The sequence below is a fragment of the Saccopteryx bilineata genome, chromosome 4 (assembly GCF_036850765.1).
Source record: "Saccopteryx bilineata isolate mSacBil1 chromosome 4, mSacBil1_pri_phased_curated, whole genome shotgun sequence".
NCBI classification, from domain to species: domain Eukaryota; kingdom Metazoa; phylum Chordata; class Mammalia; order Chiroptera; family Emballonuridae; genus Saccopteryx; species Saccopteryx bilineata.
The window spans coordinates 50,700,985-50,715,357 of NC_089493.1; the positions used below are offsets into that span (position 1 = coordinate 50,700,985).

At 36.8% G+C, this 14,373-nt stretch overlaps 1 protein-coding gene and 1 pseudogene across 1 annotated transcript in view; one reads left to right on the plus strand and one right to left on the minus strand.

The window, feature by feature from the left end:
- The window catches only part of ANP32A (acidic nuclear phosphoprotein 32 family member A), an 81,164-nt gene that overhangs the window by 12,407 nt on the left and 54,384 nt on the right, over window positions 1-14,373 (plus strand). The window lies entirely within an intron of this gene.
- Window positions 7,927-8,158, minus strand: LOC136335892 (COX assembly mitochondrial protein homolog pseudogene; annotated as a pseudogene).

A 14,373-nucleotide genomic window follows, 5' to 3' on the forward strand; every position in this document is an offset into this window, starting at 1 on the left:
ACAAAAACACTTTTAGACATGCAAAGAAGCAAAAAAATGTAAATTAAGAGGTCAGTAGAAGCAGACCTACATATGGCTCACATGTTGTAATTAGCTAAAAAGAAATTTAAAACAGGTATAAAAAATAAAATGGAGAACCTATAGGAAAATGTGGACAAAATGGGTGAACAGACAGAGAATGGAAAAAATTTTTTTAAAGAAATCAGATAGAATGTCCGGAATTATAGAAACTCTAGATGCATAACCTAAATCTAATCATGAGAAATATTCAGGGAACTCAGACTGACATTTTACAAAATACTAGCCCTATGATCTTTAAAAGTGTCAAAGCCATGAAAGTCAAGAAACATGAAAACCTATTTTCTAATTTTTGGCACACAGATCCTGTATATCTTTTTATATATTAATACCTATCATAATCATTTATCACCATAATGCATATTATACCACCATCAAAATTATTTTCAAAAATATGTAGAAAACTTCATGATATAATATTAATTTTTAAAAGGCTTAAAACCTCAATGTATAAGATCTTAAAATTTTATTTTTTAATCTAATAGCTCATAAATATACTAGATATAATGATGAAGAAAGCCCTTCTTTACACAAGAATGCCAGTTAACAAATATAAAAATAATGATCAAAATAATCATTTTACTACAACTGAAAAAAATAATTCATTCAGGTAGGCTCATCAATGGACACCAAAGCCTTTGAGTGAAAGGTTGCTGGGGAACTGGCTATTCACATAGTTCATGAGTTTCACACCATTGGTGAGATAATTATGAAAAGAGAAAAAAACGTGCATTGGAGGAATTAGATTGTCAACGCCTTAACTCAATGATCAACCTTATCACCCTGCATGGTGAGACACCAGGACGTCAAATGCCTGCTGGTGTGATGTAATATGAATAACGCAGTATTACCTATGAATATTCTTGCCAAAATGTTTAACCTGAGTTTAACTGATTTTTTTAGATCTAATTTTCATTTTATGAGAAATCTCGGGATAGAGGAACAAGTTACATTGACACCATCAGGAGTCAACCAAACAAATCCAGAAGGTGGAACTGTCCTGTCTCTTGAAAAAACAAAACAAAACACGACACAATGAAAATAGAGAGGCTCCTGACTGTCCTAGATCTTAAAAGACTTAAAGAAATGTAACCATATTACATTGGTCCTTGGTTGGATTCTGGTTTGAATAAATTAAATTTTAAATATAGCTTGGGAATAATTGGAAAACTTTATTTATAGACTGGATATTAGATGATATTAAGGAATTATTATTTATTTTATTAGAGGTGACAATAGGTTGTGATTAAGTAAGAAAATGTCCTTGTTGTTTGGAAATACTTAGTAATATACTATTGCTCTCAATTATTTTTATCCCTCTTTCCTAGATAAGAATTATATATTCTCACTTCCCCTCACTTCTTGGCCTGAAACTTAAAGAAATTTTTCTAGGAGTCTGTTTCCCCACCCACGTTGACATCATGCTGGGTTTTGGTCAGTGAAATATGAGTAAAAGTGACATGAGTCTAACACATATTTTTTTAAGTACAAGGATTTATGCATGTGTTTAGATTTTCTAGATGTATCTCAATTTGGAGACACCTTGAGAAGGCCATTCTGTGAGTACTGTTGTGAGCTCGGCCCCCATGTGGCATGCTGCCAAAGACGCAGGGTACAGGACTCTGACTGGCACTGCAGGTTCACAAGCAAGGTAGGATACACATGGGGACAATCATGAGACAGTGGATGACAGGTGATTCCACGAAGGCCAAAGGAGGTGAGAGTAACCTGCTAACAGTCAAAGCTCTCTTGAAAAAAAAAAAAAGAACTTTACACGAGACAGGACAAGTCAATAGGACTTAACTAACCAGACAGAAGGCGGAGCAAATGCTTTAGCTGAGGGAAATGACAAGATAGGAAGTGCAACATCAGGGGTGAGCCTGGGTGACTGAGGGAAAGTGGAGGCATTCAAGGTGGAAAGACAGGGCTGGGCCAGAAAATAGGAGCCTTCCATCCAGGATGGCTGGGACACAGTGAAGTGATGAAGTTGCACCTTATAAGAGGGTCTGTGTGACAGGGACATGAAAAAGGAGAACAAATCTGGAGTTATATGTGAGGTAAGGCTGGGACAACTTCTGGAGCAGGGAAAACAGACGTCTTCTCTACCAGCCCAGGTGCCAATGGAAAAGAACTTGGGTTAGGGTCTGGGCAAGGGAAACTAGAAGGAAAAATTATACGGCAAACTGGGAGGGAGAACTGGCAGAATTTGGAACGTTTATGTCCCTTGCATTCAGACACTCATGGCAAGAAAACGGTATAAGCTAATTCAGTGTTCAATGCTTTTGAATGTGTATGTGTAAAATAGAGGATCCTTTTTTCCCCACTCACTGTTATCTCTACTCTTTTATCCTAAGTACAGAAATGTAGTCACTTGGTAGGTAAATAGATTTTTCTCAGCTCATTTATTTCGTCCATGAAAATATTCTAGGCCCTGGCTGTTTGGCCTACAGTGGTAGAGTGTTGGCTGGGCGTGTGGATGTCCTGGGTTTGATTCTCAGGCAGGGCACACAGGAGAAGCGACCATCAGCTGCTCTACACTTTCTCCTCTTCCTTCTCTCTCTCTCTCTCTTCCCCTCCCAAAGCCATGGCTCTGTTGGAGCAAGTTGGTCCTGGGAGCTGAGGATGGCTCCATAGCCTCACCTCAGGTGCTAAAATAGCTCAGTTGCCAAGCAATGGAGTAATGGCCCCTGATGGGCAGAGCATCGCCCCATAGGAGGTTGCCACGTGGATCCTGGTCAGGACCATGAGGGAGTCTGTCTTTCTGTCTCTGGCTTCTCACTTAAGAAAAAAAATTCTAGTGCAAAAACAAATCAAAAGTATATATTACAAAAGTTCACTTTTGTAAGTTTTGTATTTTATACTGTTCATCTATAGCACTCAAAATAAATTTTATTTAGACTCAGTATATCAGTATTAATATTCAGTCCAACATACAAAATGTGGCCAGTAAAAATTGAAATGTGTTGAAAGTAAAATAATATACTGGATTTCAAAAACAGTACAATAAAAATATAAAATATCTTTAATAATTTTTATTTGTTTTTAACTTAATAAATTTTTAATAATTTGACTGTTATTAAAATTATGTTTTGAATATATTGGGTTAAATAGAATTTATTATTAAAATTTATTTTACCTATTTATTTTACTTTTTAACAAAACTATTAGAAAATCATTATATTTCTATTGGACAGTGTTATTTTAAAAGCTTCATATTGTCTAGAACTATCATATAGAGGTACTGCAGTTAATGACATTAACAAGTTTTTGCATGCCCAGTGAAATGAAAAATTGTTCCATACATTTCTATTTTCTTGCGGGCTAAATCTGTGACTCAGTGATAAATCAGACACATATCCTGAAGCACATGCTGTATTACGCATTTTCAAGGACAGCCATTTATGTGATTATGATATCTTTTCCCATAAGTGAGGGAATACAAAAAAGATTTCAAGAAAAAATTTTATTATTAAAAAGTGTTAATAAATATTTTAGATTGTCAATGAAGCATGATAAATAATGTTCCTGAATCATTATAGCATCAATTTACAAAATCTATATGCAGCCAGCAGGAGGTCCTTTCTGAACCAGTGTAGTGTTTTTGTTGTTATTGTTTAATTAGGTTTCTCAAGTGCCTTTTCATCTATAGCAATCCACTTTGCTACTCTTGCTTCTTCTATTTTTTTAATTTATTTTTTATTGAATTTATTGGGGTGACATTAGTTAATAAAATTATATAGCTTTCCTATGGTACATATACACAATGGAATAGTATGGGGCCATAAAAAAGGAAATATTATTTTTTGCGACAACATGAATAGAACTGGAAACTATTATGTTAAGTGAAATAAGCCAGGCAGAGAAAGGAAAATATCATATGACCTCACTCATCTGAGTAATCTGACAAACAGTATGAACTGAGGGGTGGAATAGAGGCAGAGGCGGGATCAAAGGATCCAGAAGAAAAGCAGACAGAGGGAAAGGGGATGATAGGGTGATAGGATGGGACAAGAGCAGAAAAGCAAATCCTGGAGGGAAGGGGGGGGGGCGGTATGGGGAGGGAGATGGGGGGATGTACTGGGGAACACAGGTGACATTAGAATCTATGTAAACACAATGACTTAATAAAAAAATATATATAGCTTTCTTTTTTTTCATGGCATTGACTTTTTGAAGATTTCAAGTCAGTTGTTTTATAGAATATCTTACATGGTGTCCTTTAGTTTGTCCCACTATCCTCTGAATTTCTGGGAAATGAAGATCAGGTCTAGAGAAGCTTCAATATATTTAGACCACATATTTTAGTAAGACTACTCAATAATTGATGTTGTGTATGTAATATTGCATCACATATCAAGCTTTTCTATGATTGGGGATGCTGGATTTGATCACATGTTTAAGGTAGAAATTGCCAGATTTCTTCATTGCAAAGATACATGTTTTCATTTGCAATTAATAAGTGATCTGGAATAATACTAGGTGAATATTTGGTTTTCTAATAATTGTTCACATAATGGCTGTGGCATATCAATTTATATTATTTCATAAGGAGTTGCAAATTGGTGGTTTTTAAGTTCTATCATTTATTTTACATCTATCCACTAGCACTCTTCTATAAAGAATCACTTTTCTCTTTCTTCTTTTTGATTGCCATGAATTCATGTATTATTATTTATGTAATACATTACAATAAATTACAGTCATTATTCATTTGATGCTCAAATTGTCCCCATTGTTATTTGAGTGCTCCCTTGCTTTCTGGCATAATGAAATGTACTTTTACTGCCTCCGATTAGTGAAGAAAGATATTTAGAAGCCAAAATGTGGATGTTAGGTATGCATACCACAAAGATCTCTCAGTGAAAAGTTTTGAAATTTAACTATAATTCACATACCATAAAATTCATCTTTTAAAAATGAACAATCCAAAATTCAAATCAAAACCACAATGAGGGCTTGCTTTGGTAGCACACATACTAAAATTGTGGAGCAAATCAGTGAATATAAAAACAAAAACAACGAACCCAAGATGAAATACCATTTCACGCCCACTGAGATGGCTATCATAAAAAAAGGTTTTTCTAAATAGAAAATAACAACTATTGGTCCAGATGTGGAAAAACTGGAACACATGTGCATTGCTGGTGGGAATGTAAAATGGTTCAGCCGCTATGAAAAGCAGTATGTTAGTTTGTCAAAAAAATTAAAATAGAATTTCCATATGGCCCAGCAATTCCACTCCTAAGTATGCACCCAGCTAGTATTGAAAGCTGGGTCTTGAAAAGATAGATAAACACTTATGTTCATAGGGGCATTATTCATGATAACCAAAACGTGGAAACAACCTAAGAAGTCTATCAACAGATGAATGGATCAACAAAATGTAGTATATTCAGACAACGGAGCTTTATTTTGACTTTAAAAGGAAGGAAATTTTGGCACATACTCCAGCATGGATGAACCTTGAGGACATTATGCTCAGTGAAATAAGCCAGTTACAAAAGACAAAGTACGAGTCCACTTACATGAGGTACCTAGAATAGTCAAATTCATAGCCAGAGTGTAGAACAGTGCTTGCCAAGAGCTGGGGAGAGAGGGGAATAGAGAGTTAGTGTTTAACGGGGTATGTACAGAGTTTCAGTCGCAGGACAAAAAGACTGCTGAGGATAGATGGTGGTGAAGGTTGCATAACAATATAAATGTCTTTAATGCCACAGAACCATACTCTTGAAAATTGTTCAAATAATAACTTTTGTTATGTACATATTACCACTGATTTTTAAAAGTGTACAAGTCAATAGTTTTTTAGTGTGTTCACAGAGTTGTACAACTGTCACCACTATCTAATTTTAGAACAGTTTTCTCATACCCCAAAGAAACAGGATGGAGGAACTGCCAGACATGTTCCCCACAGCAGCTGCGCCATTTCACATTCCTCCTGGTGTATGAGGGTTTCAAGTGAACAGTTTTTAAACGCGTTATTTTCTAAACTTTCTTTATAAGGTTGTATAACTCGGTTTAAATCACATAGCTTTGTCTTTTGTTTGCTTTGCAAATGTGTAATAAGATAAGTTGGGAATGCCATACATGTGAAAAATGAATTATTTTAATAAAATCTATACTACAACCTATTATCTGGTATCCAGACTATTTTTCTATTCTCAGCCCTAACGCATGCGGCCTCCGGACTACTCGCCTGACTCTGACAGGTAAGTATGGGTCTGATTCTCAGAACTGACTAGCACGTGGCGCTGGAGCGGCTGTTTCAAGACTGTTTGCACTCAGCATCACTCCCATCCCTCCTCCGCAATGCAGAGCCGCAGGGAACTACATTTCCCAGAATGCTCTCCCTTCCAGGCTGGAGTTTGCATGAAAGGAATTTGGGGAAAATTTGGAAGGCCGATAGAAAAGGGAACCTATTAGTCTCTAGAGGTGGTGACAGCCAGGTGCTGTGCAGAAATGAGAGTCACCGAGGCTTTCCCGCAAGCTCTCAGGAGCCACCCGCCCCAGGCTGAGACATCAGCGTCCACAGTCGCTTCGCAGCAGCTGCCCTGAGCTCGGCTCCCCGCGCTCTTACAACAATCGTGGAAGTCCCTAATGCTGTCTTAAACCCTTTGTACCCAGAAGACGTAAAATGGCTTGTGTTTTCCGGAAGAAACTCTGAGTAACACACATGATGTGGGGACAGAGGTACCTTTTAACGTTTAATATATTTAAAATACAATGAAGGGGGGTGGAAATGTGTCTAGAGACTGTTTTTCAGCAACGGGGAATTTTCGTTTCAGAGCCAAACTGGAGTCCAGCAGCCTTCTTATCCCTAATTTATGAGTATTTATAAAAGCATAAAAGAGAAAAACTTGTTAAAAACCATTGTAAACACTATTTAATAATAGACTAATCCATCAAACAGATATCCCATGATTTAACAAATTAGCTCCCACATATCGACATTTAGATAACTTTTATTAATATTTTGGCCATTATGAATAATCCTAAAAAGAGCGACTTTTTAAAACTGCTTCCTTGAGACAGATTCCAAAAAGTATATTTCTAGGTCAAAGAATCGGTAGTAACCAAGAAATCATCTTGTTACTCTATGACTGCGGGCAAATACTATCATGTTGCAAAGTTTGCTAATAAGATAGATGAAATTTCAGATTAATTTTTATTAACTTGTTGATTTGCTATTTTTTCTTCCCTCCCTTCCTTCCTTTTCTTCCTACCTAACATCCACCCCTCCTTCCTTTTCCCTTTTTTCTTTCCTTGTCTCTCCCTCCTTCCTTCCCTCCATTCTTCCTTTCTTCCTAGAATTCACATACTTTCCTATAAATGTGTCAAATGTTTTTTATAAATTCTCCAAACTTCCTATTGCCTTTAATTTTATATTTTTATATACCTTAATATTTTTATACAGCACAAATCTATTCCTTTAGATCCCTAACATTGTTTTTAGTATTAAAAGGTTAACTTGGCATTCAGAAAGCAGATAAATATTAACTTCTATTTTATATTTTTTATGGCTTGATTTATACATTAACTCTTTCACCCACCTGAACTTTTCTTTCTTTCTTTTTTGGTATGTATTGAAAGGAGGAACTCTAACAATTTTCTCCTGAAATAACTAGTTGTACCCTTTGGACAAACCCTATCATAATGTAATCATATTTAGATACTAAATGTGGCTCTTCTTTTTACCTTATTTTACTTTAATTTTTTAAAAAATCTTTATTTCAGATAAAATTAAATTTCTCTAATTTAGGATAAAGCAAACATACTTCCTTCAGTTTATTATTTTAGGTAATTGTGATTTCCATGAGTAGAGTTTCTGAGTATCATTTGAATATGTTCCTACATGCTTGTTAAAGGCTTCTGTAGCCTTTTCTCGGTAGGAATTCCAGTTTTTCTTTTCCCTTTTACATTCCTCATAAAAGGCAGGATCATTATAGTAAGCCATTAACCACTCTTTCAATGCAGGATTCTCTTTCTAGCATTTTACTACCATAAGGATTCCTGACTCCTGGCAACATCTGGTAAAATCTTGAATTTGTTCAGAACATCTATCTCAGGCTTTTTCTCACATTTTTTTAAGAATCAAAACCTCCTTTTCAGTGCTGGCCGGCTTCTCAGTGGATAGAGCATTGGCCCAATCTATGGATGTCCCGGGTTCAACTCCATTCAGGGCACACATGGGAAGCGACCATCTGCTTCTCTCCCTCCCCCTTTTCTGCCTCTTCCTCTCCCACAGCGAGTGGCTCCATTGGTTCAAGCATTGGCCTGGGGCGCTGAGGATATCTAGTTTGGTACCAGAGTCAACATCAGGTGCTAAAAATAGCTCAGTTGATTGGAGCATGGGCCCCAGATGGGCAGAGCACTGACCCCAGACAGGGGTTGCCAGGTGGATCCCAGTCCTGGCACATGCAAGAGTCTGTCTCACTATCTCCCCTCCTCTCACTTAAAAAAAAATCATCTTTGATATGTCTGAGATGCTGGGTTAAGCACCATCTTGTTGACAGAGAGCTAAATGTGGTTCTCTTTAATAATTAAGACGTGTTTGTGAAAGAAGTTCAAACACCTCAAAAATATATACATAATATTTGGAAAGCAAAAGAATTTACTGCCTAAAGAAAACCACTGCTGATGATTTAGTGAATTAGTTTTTTTAACTGAGGCATAGTTTGCATAAATAATATGCAAAGATTCTAAGCGTAGAATGTGATGAATTTTAACAAATATGTGCACACATATAACCACCACCCAATCAAGATATAAAACATTTCTGCACCCAGAAAGTTCCCTCTCACCCCTTTCCAGTCAATCTCTATTTCCCCTGAAGCAAGAACTGTTCTAAATCAATCTCTATAATGCAGATTTGACTGTTTTTGAAATATAAATGGAATCATAAACATAAACTCACCTGTATCTGGCTTCTTTCACTCAATATAACTCTTTTGAGATTCATTCATGTTGTTCTGTGTATTAGCAGTTTGTTCCTATTTACTGCTGAATAGTATTCCATTGTTTGGATAAACCACAATTTATCCACTCACTTTTTTGTGTGTGTGACAGAGAGACAGAGAGAGGGACAGATAGGGACAGACAGACAGGAAGGGAGAGAGATGAGAAGCATCAATTCTTCATTGCAGCACCTTAGTTGCTCATTGATTGCATATATACCTGAACTAGGGGTGGAGGGGGTTTACAACAGACCGAATGACCCCTTGCTCAAGCCAGAGACCTTGGGTTCAAGCTGGTGAGCTGTGCTCAAATCAGATGAGCCTGTGCTCAAGCCAACCACCTCGGGTTTTCGAACCTATCTCCAGTGTGTCCCAGTCTGACGCTCTATCCACAGCACCACCACCTGGTCAGGTTATCCATTCACTTATTGATGCACATTTGGGTTCTTTCTAGTTTGGGGCTATGTCAAATAAATCTGCTAAGAATATTCTGGTATAACCCTTTTTGTGGACAGTTCTAGGAGTGGAATTGTTCGGTCATAGGATAAGTATAACTAATTTTATAAGAAACAGACACACATTTTTTCAAAGTGGTTTACTGTTTACCCACCCAACATTATGGTACAGCTGCTCCACAGCTTCACTAACACTTGGTATTATCTTTTGTGTGTGTGATATCATAATTTAAACAGGTTTTAATAATTTGACACAGTCACAAAAGTACAGTACACAGAACATTTTTTCTGTTTTCATTTTAGACTAAGTTGTCAACATTATGTCCCATCTCCCATAATTCTTTAGTGTATATTTCATACAAACAAGAACATTCTCCTATATAACCATCAAAATTAGTAAGTTAATATTGTCAATTACAACCATTTAACCTTCAGACACTATTCAAGCTTTAACAATTGTCTCAATAGTGTTCTTTCTAGTAAAAGGATTCAGTTTTAAAAATGTATGTTGCAGCCCTGGCTGGTTGGCTCAGCGGTAGAGCATGAGCCTGGTGTGTGGAAGTCCCGGATTCAATTCCCGGCCAGGGCACACAGGAGAAGCGCCCATCTGCTTCTCCACCCTTTCCCTCTCCTTCCTCTCTATCTCGCTCTTCCCCTGCAAGATCAAGGCTCCATTGGAGCAAAGTTGTCCCGGGCGCTGAGGACGGCTCCATGGCCTCTGCCTCAGGCGCTAAAATGGCTTTGGTTGCAGTGGAGCAAAGAATGGTATTTAGACTATTAACAAAATGAAAAGACAACCTACTGAGTGGGAGAACATATTCACCAATGGTACATCTGATAAAGGGTTAATATCCAAAATTTATAAAGAACAAACAAATCAATTTAAAAATGGGCAAAGGACCTAAATAGACACTTCTCCAAAGAGGACAGACAGATGACCAATAGACATATGAAAAGATACTCGAAGTCACTAATCATCAGAGAACTGCCAATTAAAACCACAATGAGATATCACCTCATACCTGTCAGAATGGCTATCATCAATAAATTAACAAATAACGGTTGGCAAGGGAACTGTTATGCACTTTTGGTGGAAATGCAAATTGGTGCACCCACTATGGAAAACAGTATGGAGGTTCCTCAAAAATTAAAAATTGAATTGCCTTATGACCTAGTAGTTCCGTTTCTGGGTATATATTTGAAGAAACCTAAAACATTAATTTAAAAGAATATATGCACCCCTATGTTCATTGTAGCATTATTTACAATAGCCAACCTATGGAAGCAACCCAAGTGCCTAACACTTGGTTAAAAAAAGTGGATAAAAAAAGCAGTGGTACATATATACAATGGAATATTACTTGGCCATAAAAAAGCACAAAATCTTACCATTTGCAATAGCATGGATGGACCTAGAGCAGGAGTATTCAACCTTTTTATACCTACTGCCCACTTCTGTATCTCTGTTAGTAGTAAAATTTTCTAATCACCCACCGGTTCCACAGTACTGGTGATTTATAAAGTAGGGAAGTAACTTCACTTTATAAAATTTATAAAGCAGAGTTATAGCAAGTTAAAGCATATAAAAATAATTACTTACCAAGTATTTTATGTCAGATTTTCACTAAATTTGGCAGAATAAATCTTTATAAAACAACTTACTATAGTTAAATTTATCTTTTTATTTATACTTTGGTTGCTCTACTACCACCCACCATGAAAGCTGGAACACCCACTAGTGGGCAGTAGGGACCAGGTTGACTGCCACTGACCTAGAGGGTATTATGCTAAATGAAATAAGTCAGCCAGAGAAAGACAAACACTAATTGATTTCACTTATATCTGGAATTTAAAGAACAATATAAATAAACAAACAAAACATTAACAGACTCACAGCTACAGAGAACAGATTGATGATTGACAGAGGGGAGAGGACGGGGTGAAAAAGGTGAAGGGATTGAGAAGTACAGTTTGGTAGTTACAGAATAGCCATGGGGATGTAAAGTACAGCATAGAGAATATAGTTAATAATACTGTAATAACTATGTATGGTATCAGGTGGGTACTAGAAATATCAGGGAACACCTTGTAAAGTATATGATTGTCTAACCACTATGTTGTCTACCTGAAACAAATACAAAATAATATTTAATGTAAACTGTAATTTAAAAATATCTTTTTAGGCCCTGGTTGGTTTGCTCAGAGGTAGAGCATTGGCCCGGTGTGCGAAAGTCCCAGGTTTAATTCCCAGTCAGGGCACACAGGAGAAGCAACCATCTGCTTCTCCACCCCTCCCCCTTCTCTTTCTCCTCCCTCTTCCCTCAACCTCCCAAGGATCAAATGGTTTGAGTAAATTAGTCCCAAGTGCTGAGGATGGCTACATGGCTTTACCTCAGGTGTTGAAATAGTTCAGTTGCCAAGCAACAGAGCAGCTGCCCCAGATGGGCAGAGCATTGCCCACCAGTAGGCTTGCTGGGCAGGTTCTGGTCAGAATGCATGCAGGAGTCTATCTCACTGCCTCCCCACTTTTCACTTAAGAAAAAAACATATCTTTTAAAATTATATGTTTTTAAAAATGATGTTTAGAATCCTAGATTTATGTACACAGTGTGCTCATATTATTGACATATCACCACTTCCAGTGCATCTCCCAGGAGAGAACTAGGAAATATATGGATACACACAAACACACACACACACCACGAACATATATTTTATGTTTATTTCTATACATCTCTACATATTTTGAAAACCATAAATCTACACCAATACTTCCAATTCCAATCCAACTCATAGGTTCACTTTAGTTTTTCCCCTTTCCATATTTTTAGCTCCTTTCTCTGCCATGTTATCCTTATTATATTTACTTATTTGTTCAATTGCTGAATGTATGTAGTATCCCGTGTCCACCGCCATCCCCTCCCCCAAGGTGGTCACCCTCCTCACTATGCTTACTCTCTGACACTCCACTCCAGATCCCTCCTCTATCAAGACACTATCCTTTCCATGCAAAGTTCTGAAGTCTTACTTTGGACCTCTTGTCTAAGGGGATGCCCTCCTCAGTTCACTCTGGCTCCAAATCTTTATACTGGGCCACCCTCATATAGATATTCCTCTCCTTCAACTCAGACCCTAACTCATGTTGGGGTCTATCTCCTGTATGGACTCTCTGCTCATTCTGTTCAGGCTCAGATATCTAACACCATGCTTCTCTCTGTGTGAGCACTGGTCTCACCCAGCTTATGCTTCAATATGCCATGTTTGACTGTCCCTGAACATGGTTATCCCTATCACCCTGCTAGAGCTTTGATACACAGTTCTAATCCAAATCTTTATCATGTGGCACCTACCTTGCTCTGCTTGGCGTAGTGGCCCTAGGACTGAATCTTCTGGGAAGGGAATGGAAGGGAAGAAGAAAAGGAAAAAGGAAAGGTGTGGAACTACTATCATTCCTTTAAAATTTAGGTATTCTAAAGGGTATGACACTGTATCTCATGTTTTTAATTCAGGTATCTCTGATGACTAATGGTACAGAGCTTCTTTTATGTACTTATTGGCCATTTGTACATCTTCTTTTGTCAAATGTCTATTTGAAGTTTGTGACCATTTATAAAGTTGTTTTTCTTTCCCTCATTGATTTGTGTTCTTCATATATTCTGGATCCAAGTCCTTCATAAATGTATGTATTGAGAAATGTATCCAGCACTCAATGGCTTTTCTTTTTATTTTCATAACAGTGTGGATAATCAGAAATTTTTACTTTTTATGAAGAATTTATGAGTTTTAAATTTTTGGCTAGCCCTGGACAGATAGCTCAGTTGGTTAGAGCATTGATTCCATATACCAAGGTTGTGGGTTCGTTCCCGGTCAAAGCACATAAAAGAATCAACCAATGAATGCATAACTAACTGGAACAACAAATTGATCCCTCTCTCTTCCTTATTCTTTCTCTAAAAAAAATAAAAAATAAAAAAATCAATAAAAAGCCTGACCTGTGGTGGCGCACTGGATCCAAAGCATCAACCTGGAATGCAGAGCTCACTGGTTCGAAACCTCAGGCTTCCTGGGTCAAAGCACGTACAAGAGTTGATGCTTCCTGCTCCTACCCCACCTTTCTCTCTCTGTCTCTTCTCTCTAAAATCAATAAATAAAAGCTTAAAAAAATTTAATTTTATGGCTAGTGTTTTTTTTGTTTCCCATATGAAATATTTGCCTACCCCAAATTCATGGAGATATTTTCCTGTTTTCTTTTAAAAGCTTTAAAGATTTAAATTTTATGTCTAGGTCTCTGCTGCATCTCTAATTAATTTTTTTTGTATACTGTGAGACAAAGACCAAAGTTATTTTTTTCATACAGATATCTAGTTGTGATCTTCATTTCCTAGTGACCTTGTATCTTTTGTTAAAAAGCAGTCGTCATTTATGTGTGAATTTATTTCTGCACTTTCTGTCCTGTTCATTGATCCATAGTCTAATAATATACCAATACAACCCTCCCCCACCCCATTGTACTTTATTGCTATAGGACTGTCTACCTTTGTTCTTTTTCAAGATTATTTTTGCTAGGTTCTTTGGGTTTTTGTATAAATTTTAGTATCAACTTGTTAACTAGCTACAAAAATGGTGTGTGGAATTTTGATTAGCATTATGTTGAATCTATAGGTCAAATTGAAGAAAATTGCCCCCTCAATAATATCAAGTTTTCTGACCCATTCATTTAAGTCTTTGCTAAATTTTATCACAATGATTTATAGTTGGAAGTTTTAATATATTACTGATCTTTTATCAAATTTATTCCCAAATATTGTTTTTGAATACCATTGAAAGTAGTATTTTTAAGCTCATTTTTTAATTATTCACAGCATATACATATACAATTGATTTTT